Here is an 8,823-nt window from a genome sequence, read left to right as displayed (position 1 = left end):
TTCCAAGGGTAGGGAAGCCAAGTTAACTCATTTACATGATAGTATTTTTTCCGTGAAGCCAAGTTAACTCATCTATCAATTGGTACATTTTGGTTATATTCAAAATTTTACTTGAAACTTGTTGGTCATGCCATTCTACTACTTGGCTAACACATTTTTCAGCTCGGGAAGGTAGGGGAGGGGGGCATGATGCTACCCTGAATTTGTGGGACCCCAAAAACTTGCAAATATGAGCGATGCATCCAAAAGAAACACTCGTCCCCTCCCCACATGATTTTGCCCTACCTAAATTTGAAGTCAAGCCAAAGGTGGTTTAAAAAAGGCAATCAAAAGGCATGGATTGTTCATCATTTTCTACATAGCTAGGGAAAATACCATACTGCCATACTAGTGTTTTAGAAAATAGCCCTTCAAATAGTTTGGCAACATGTTTATCAACTTTAATGCTTACTATATGACATAAGAAAACTATTTGATTTGGTTTTTCATTTTTCTGTTTTTATTTTTTATTTTTCTGCCCATTTGAATCTTGGTCAAATCCTAGGTTTGACCAAGATTTAGACAAGTTTAACACGTGAAAACGAATAAGTAAGCATGGATCCTTCTTAGTCACTCCAAAATGTACCAATTGATAGATATGTTAACTTTGCTGCATGGAAAAAATAATGTCATGTAAATGAGTTAACTTGGATTTCCTACCCTTTGAATCCATAGGAAACTTTGTTCTAATGCACTATAATAATCAATCGAGTTTTTACACCAACAGGTCTGTCACTTACGTGTGGTGCCCACGCGTGAGGTCCCACACTTCAGTGAGCACAAGTCACGTACAATAGGTACGCAAACTCGCAGCAATCTTCTTTGTCAAGAGAAGATGCATCAGGATGCGTACTGGACGTCTCTGGGTCCTTCAGGATCCTTCCGTTGTCCCTCTCACAAAAAAAAAACAAATCTCTCTCATTCTCGGCCTCGCTCGACTCGCTCGCTCACACCTCCTGCTCACTGACAAACCCTGCACAACAGTCAACATCATCACCCGAAAAAGGGGAGACACCATAATGCTCTCCCTTCTTCTCTCCTTCCGAGCGATCCCTCTTCCTCCGAGTTTCACTCAACGGGCAAACACACATGTGCTGCATAGTAATAATAAAAATGTACTGTAGAAAAATCGATATACGAATCTATAATTAAATAGGTTAAACTAGGGTTTTGCCTAGTTCTACAGATCAAGGTTCAAAAAAAATCCAACTACGGGGTTCGAACAACACGATTCTAATCCAAGAATTTTTTCGACCTCATCCAAATGGCCTCAAACTATAGGGTTATCATCAAGTGCAGTATGTGTGAAAATGTATGCACTATGTGTGCTATAACTTTTATGTCTTTCAAATTTGAACCAAATTTGAATAAATTTGAAATATTTCAAAAGGGGCTTTTGGCTTAAACGTTTGAAACCAAAAACCACTTCTCTTCATGCATGCTTGACTTCATAAGACATAGTTTAGCTAGGGTTAGGGGGTAGATACATGATTTTCCTGGTTTGAATATGTCTAGACCTTGTTTATCAACTTAATTGAATGCTTACTATATGACATAAGAAGACTATGTGCCTTGGTTTTTTATTTTTTGATTTTTTTTTTCAAAATTATACCCATTTGAATCTTGGTCAAATCCTAGGTTTGACCATGGTTTAAACAAGTTTAAATCATGAATATGAAAAATTAAGCATCTATCCTTCTTAGTCACTCCAAAATGTAGCTCTAGGGAGGGTTTTTGAAATTTCCATGTTTGAAACCAAAAACCACTTCTCTTCATGCATGCTTGACTTCATAAGACAGAGTTTAGGGTTAGGGGTAGATATATACATGATTTTATGGTTTGAATATGTCTAGACCTCGTTTATCAACTTAATTGAATGCTTACTATATATATGACATAAGAATGCTATGTCCTTTGGTTTTTCATTCTTTTGATTTTTTTCTGAATTTCTATGCCCATTTGAATCTTTTGGTCAAATCCTAGGTTTGGCCAAGATTTAAACAAGTTGAAAACATGAAAATGAAAAGGGAAGCTTGTATCCTTCTTAGTCACTCTAAAATGAAGCTTTTGGGATGTTCTTGAAATTTACATGTTAATTTGAAACCCAAAACCACTTCTCTTCATGCTAGACTTCGTAAGACAGAGTTTAGGGGTTAGGGGGTAGATACTGTTTGTCTAGTTTGAATATGTCTAGACCTTGTTTATCAACTTGAATGCTTACTACATGACATAAGAAGACTATATACTTTGGTTTTTCATTTTTCTGATTTTTTTAAATTTTCTACCCATTTGAATCTTGGTCAAATCCTAGGTGATTGACCATGATTTAAACAAGTTTAAAACATGCATATGAAAAATTAAGCATTTATCCTTCTTAAGTCACTCCAAAATGTAACTCTTGGGAGGTTTTTTGAAATTTCCATGTTTGAAACCAAAAACCAGTTCTCTTCATGCTAGACTTTCATAAAATCGACCGAGCTAGTTTAGGGTTAGGTGGTAGATACATGATTTGTCTGGTTTGAATATGTCTAAACCTTGTTTATCAACTTGAATGCTTACTATATGACATAAGAAGACTATATTCTTTTAAGATTTTGGAGTGACTTAAGAAGGATATATGCTTAATTTTTCATATTCATGTTTTAAACTTGTTTAAATCATGGTCAAACCTAGGATTTGACCAAGATTCAAATGGACAGAAAATAAAAAAAACAGCAAAATGAAAAACCAAAGTACATAGTCTTCTTATGTCATGTAGCTAGTAAGCATTCAATTTGATAAACAAGGTCTAGACATATTCAAACTAGACAAACCATGTATCTACCCCCTAACCCCTAAACTTTGTCTTATGAAGTCAAGCATGAAGAGAAGTGGTTTTGGGTTTCAAACATGGAAATTTCAAAAACCTCCCAAAAAACTTCATTTTCGAGTGACTAAGAAGGATACAAGCTTCGATCCCTTTTCATTTTCATGTTTTAAACTTGTTTAAATTATCTTGGTCAAATCACATAGTCTTCTTATGTCATATAGTAAGCAAAGCACGTAGTCTTCTTATGTCATATAGTAAGCATTAAAATTGATAAACAAGGTCGATCTAGACATATTCAAACTAGACAAATCATGTATATACCCCTAACCCCTAAATTCTGTCTTATGAAGTCAAGCATGAAGAGAAGTTGTTTTGGGTTTCAAATTAACATGTAAATTTCAAGAACATCCCAAAAGCTTCATTTAGAGTGACTAAGAAGGATACAAGCTTCCCTTTTCATTTTCATGTTTTAAACTTGTTTAAATCTTGGTCAAACCTAGGATTTGACCAAAAGATTCAAATGGGCATAAAAATTCAGAAAAAAATCAAAAGAATGAAAAACAAAGGACGTAGCATTCTTATGTCATATATATAGTAAGCATTATTCAAGTTGATAAACAAGGTCTAGACATATTCAAACCATAAAATCATGTATATATCTACCCCTAACCCTAAACTCTGTCTTATGAAGGCAAGCATGCAGGAAGAGAAGTTGTTTTTGGTTTCAAACATGGAAATTTCAAAAACCCTCCCAACAAGAGCTACATTTTAGAGTGACTAAGAAGCATACATGCTTACTTTTTCATATTCATGTTTTAAACTTATTCAAATCTTGGTGAAACCTAGGATTTGACCAAGATTCAAATGGGTATAAAAAATCAAATACTGGTTTGTCGAGTTTGAATATGTCTAGACCTTGTTTATCAACTTGAATGCTTACTACATGACATAAGAAGCCTATATTCTTTGGTTTTTTATTTTTCTGATTTTTTTAAATTTTCTACCCATTTGAATCTTGGTCAAATCCTAGGTGTCTGACCATGATTTAAACAAGTTTAAAACATGAATATGAAAAATTAAGCATCTATCCTTCTTAAGTCACTCCAAAATGTAACTCTTGGGAGGTTTTTTTGAAATTTCCATGTTTGAAACAAAAAACCACTTCTCTTCATGCTAGACTTTCATAAAATTGACCGAGTTTAGGGTTAGGTGGTAGATACATGATTTGTCCTGTTTGAATATGTCCAAACCTTGTTTATCAACTTGAATGCTTACTATATGACATAAGAATGCTTACCATATGTTTGAATTTTAAAAGCATATAGTCTTCTTATGTCATATAGTAAGCATTCAAGTTGATAAACAATGTTTGGACGTATTCAAACCAGACAAATCATGTATCTACCCCCTAACCCTAATCTCGGTCGATTTTATGAGAGTCAAGCATGAAGAGAAGTGGTTTTTGGTTTCAAACATGGAAATTTCAAAAACCCTCCCAAGAGTTACATTTTGGAGTGACTTAAGAATGATAGATGCTTAATTTTTCATATTCATGTTTTAAACTTGTTTAAATTATGGTCAAACCTAGGATTTGACCAAGATTCTAATGGGTAGAAAAAAATGAAAAACCAAAGTACATAGTCTTTTATTATGTCATGTAGCTAGTAAGCATTCAATTTGATAAACAAGGTCTAGACATATTCAAAGTAGACAAACCATGTATCTACCCCCTAACCCCTAAACTCTGTCTTATGAAGTCTAGCATGAAGAGAAGTGGTTTTGGGTTTCAAACATGGAAATTTCAAAAACCTCCCAAAAAACTTCCATTTTCGAGTGACTAAGAAGGATACAAGCTTCCCTTTTCATTTTCATGTTTTAAACTTATTTAAATTATCTTGGTCAAATCACATAGTCTTCTTATGTCATATAGTAAGCAAAGCACATAGTCTTCTTATGTCATATAGTAAGCATTAAAGTTGATAAACAATGTCTAGACATATTCAAACTAGACAAATCATGTATCTACCCCTAACCCCTAAATTCTGTCTTATGAAGTCAAGCATGAAGAGAAGTCGTTTTGGGTTTCAAACATGGAAATTTCAAGAACATCCCAAAAGCTTCATTTTAGAGTGACTAAGAAGGATCCATGATTACCTTTTCGTTTTCTTGTTTTAAACTTGTTTAAATATTGGTCAAACCTAGGATTTGACCAAAAGATTCAAATGGGCATAAAAATTCAGAAAAAAATCAAGAGAATGAAAAAACAAAGGACATAGCATTCTTATGTCATATATATAGTAAGCATTCAAGTTGATATATAAACAAGGTCTAGACATATTCAAACCAGAAAATCATGTATATATCTACCCCTAACCCTAAACTCTGTCTTATGAAGTCAAACATGCATGAAGAGAAGTGGTTTTTGGTTTCAAACATGGAAATTTCAAAAACCCTCCCAAGAGTTTTGGAGTGACTAACAAGGATAGATGCTTAATTTTTCATATTCATGATTTAAACTTGTTCAAATCTTGGTCAAACCTAGAATTTGACCAAGATTCAAATGGGCATAACAATTCAAAAAAATCAAAAAAAATGAAAAACCAAGGTCTTATTATGTCATATAGTAAGCATTCAATTAAGTTGATAAACAAGGTCTAGACATATTCAAACCAGGAAAATCATGTATCTACCCCTAACCCTAAACTCTGTCTCATGAAGTCAAGAACGCATGAAGATATGTGGTTTTTGGTTTCAAACATGGAAATTTCAAAAACCCTCCCAAGAGCTAAATTTTGGAGTGACTAAGAAGGATAGATGCTTAATTTTTCAGATTCATGATTTAAACTGGGGTGCTTATTATATTGTATAAGTACAAAGTTTCCTATGGTTCCAAGGGTAGGGAAGCCAAGTTAACTCATTTATATGATAGTATTTTTTCCATGAAGCCAAGTTAACTCATCTATCAATTGGTACATTTTGGTTATATTCAAAATTTTACTTGAAACTTGTTGGTCATGCCATTCTACTACTTGGCTAACACATTTTTCAGCGCGGGAAGGTAGGGGAGGGGGGCATGATGCTACCCTGAATTTGTGGGACCCCAAAAACTTACAAATACGAGCGATGCATCCAAAAGAAACACTCGTCCTCTCCCCGCATGATTTTGCCCTACCTAAATTTGAAGTCCAGGCAAAGGTGGTTCAAAAAAGGCAATCAAAAGGCATAGATTGTTCATCATTTTCTACATAGCTAGGGAAAATACCATACTGCCATACTAGTGTTTTAGAAAATAGCCCTTCAAATAGTTTGGCAATATGTTTATCAACTTTAATGCTTACTATATGACATAAGAAAACTATTTGATTTGGTTTTTCATTTTTCTGTTTTTTTTTTATTTTTCTGCCCATTTGAATCTTGGTCAAATCCTAGGTTTGACCAAGATTTAGACAAGTTTAACCCGTGAAAACGAATAAGTAAGCATGGATCCTTCTTAGTCACTCCAAAATGTACCAATTGATAGATATGTTAACTTTGCTTCATGGATGTAAATGAGTTAACTTGGATTTCCTACCCTTTGAATCCATAGGAAACTTTGTTCTAATGCACTATAATAATCAATCGAGTTTTTACACCAATAGGTCTGTCACTTACGTGTGGTGCCCATGCGTGAGGTCCCACACTTCAGTGAGCACAAGTCACGTGCAATAGGTACGCAAACTCCCAGCCATCTTCTTTGTCAAGAGAAGACGCATCAGGATGCGTACTGGACGTCTCTGGGTCCTTCAGGATCCTTTGGTTGTCCCTCTCACAAAAAAAAACTCTCTCATTCTCGACCTCGCTCGACTCGCTTGCTCGCTCGCTCTCTCGCACCTCCTTCTCACAGACAAACCCTGCACAACAGTCAACATCATCACCCGAAAAAGGGGAGACACCATAATGTCTCCCTTCTTCTCTCCTTCCGAGCGATCCCTCTTCCTCCGAGTTTCACTCGACGGGCAAACACACATGTGCTGCATAGTAATAATAAAAAGGCACTGTAGAAAAATCTATATACGAATCTATAATTAAATAGGTTAAACTAGGGTTTTGCCCAGTTCTACAGATCAAGGTTCAAAAAAAATCCAACTACGGGGTTCGAACAACACGATTCTAATCCAAGAATTTTTTCGACCTCATCCAAATGGCCTCAAACTATAGGCGCAGTCTGTGTGAAAATTTATGCACTATGTGTGCTATAACTTGTATGTCTTTCAAATTTGAACCAAATTTGAATAAGTTTGAAATATTTGAAAAGGGGCTTTTGGCTTAAACGTTTGAAACCAAAAACCACTTCTTTTCATGCATGCTTGACTTCATAAGACCTTGTTTATCAACTTAATTGAATGCTTACTATATATATGACATAAGAATGCTATGTCCTTTGGTTTTTCATTCTTTTGATTTTTTTCTGAATTTCTATGCCCATTTGAATCTTTTGGTCAAATCCTAGGTTTGGCCAAGATTTAAACAAGTTTAAAACATGAAAATGAAAAGGGAAGCTTGTATCCTTCTTAGTCACTCTAAAATGAAGATTTTGGGAGGTTTTTGAAATTTCCATGTTTGAAACCCAAAACCACTTCTCTTCATGCTAGACTTCATAAGATTGAATTTAGGGGTTAGGGGGAAGATACTGGTTTGTCTAGTTTGAATATGTCTAGACCTTGTTTATCAACTTGAATGCTTACTACATGACATAAGAAGACTATATACTTTGGTTTTCATTTTTCTGATTTTTTTAAATTTTTTACCCATTTGAATCTTGGTCAAATCCTAGGTGTTTGACCATGATTTAAACAAGTTTAAAACATGAATATGAAAAATTAAGCATCTATCCTTCTTAAGTCACTCCAAAATGTAACTCTTGGGAGGTTTTTTGAAATATCCATGTGATGAGGACATGATTACCTCCGATTTGAAGGCATATCTTGGTGAAAAAGATGAGACTACGTCGAGGACGACTTCAATTCAAGTAGGAAAGGATGATGAGGACATCTCTATGATAGATACAACCAATACTCCTACAGCCACATTTCAGGTACAGTCGTTACTAGGAATCCTTCCTGATATATATGAGAATATGATGCTGCCTAAATCAAATGTATTTATATTATTTAGGAATGGATCTAGCATGGACACCAAGCATTGGATTAGGAACGTGCATGGAGATGGCAGCAGACCTGCAAGGATTCAGGATGGCGTTGCAAGCGAGGATTTCAGAACATTGAAGCCACCATAGTGAAGCAACGATGCTTGGATGAATTATACAAGTTACTCCATCATAAAATTCGTCCAAAGAGTTAGTATTGGTGCTGCGTCACCTTATTTAATGGGCCAGGCCCATGTATTTTCGGATTAGGTATTTTAGGGGATTTTAAGAGGCCTTATAAGTGGAGGAAGGCCCATTTAGGGGTGTTTTTGGTCAACCCTAGCTGGTTGGACGAAAATCCCTTCACTTCCCCCATATATATCCCTCTGTAGCCGTCATTAGAACTTGGATTTTGATTAGATTAAAAGTTAGCCAATTGTTGCAACTTCGTGTACTTCTTTTGAGGCCAACGCCCAGAACAAGACCGACTATTCGGAATCCCACCTTTATCAATCAAGCTTTCATCCCTATTCGCAATATTCTGATTGCAACTTTAGTTCTTACTTGTTCTCGATTTCAGGTAGGAATTAAGACCCTTGCTGGTCAGGCTGATCGTGCTCCCGCAAGATCAGTAACTCCCGGAGATTGTCCTAGCGATTGCATTGGCGCACGAGCTTTGCACGTGTAGTCGGATCGTCAAGCACGAACTCCACCAACAAATCGATTTATCCCCATCTCATCGAAAGATCGGACACCTTAGCCCTATCAAGTGGTATCAGATTTCAGGTTCCTCGGTGAGATTTACAGTTTTCCTAGTGTAGATTTGATTTTTCCTATAACCCAGAAAAAT

Source organism: Lolium perenne, chromosome 4, assembly GCF_019359855.2.
Source record: "Lolium perenne isolate Kyuss_39 chromosome 4, Kyuss_2.0, whole genome shotgun sequence".
NCBI lineage: Eukaryota > Viridiplantae > Streptophyta > Magnoliopsida > Poales > Poaceae > Lolium > Lolium perenne.
Note: the sequence above shows the minus strand (reverse complement) of the source record.